Raw genomic sequence first — 288 nt, 5'->3', positions numbered from 1 at the left:
AGAGGTGTCTCGATCGCTAGCCCTTGTTCTCGTGGGGGACTTCAACTTCCCGGACATCTGCTGGAAATACAACACGGCAGAGAGGAAGCAGTCTAGGAGGTTCCTGGAGTGTGTGGAAGACAACTTCCTGACACAGCTGTAAGTGAGCCTACCAGGGGAGATGCCTCGCTCGACCTGCTGTTTACAAACAGAGAAGGACTGGTGGGAGATGTGGTGGTCGGAGGCCGCCTTGGGCTTAGCGACCATGAAATGGTAGAATTCTCAATTCTTGGTGAAGTAAGGAGGGGG

The sequence above is a fragment of the Pygoscelis adeliae genome, unplaced genomic scaffold (genome assembly GCF_000699105.1).
Source record: "Pygoscelis adeliae isolate BGI_AS28 unplaced genomic scaffold, ASM69910v1 Scaffold55, whole genome shotgun sequence".
NCBI lineage: Eukaryota > Metazoa > Chordata > Aves > Sphenisciformes > Spheniscidae > Pygoscelis > Pygoscelis adeliae.
The sequence above is the reverse complement of the archived record's forward strand: the minus strand, read 5'-3'. Positions refer to the sequence as shown.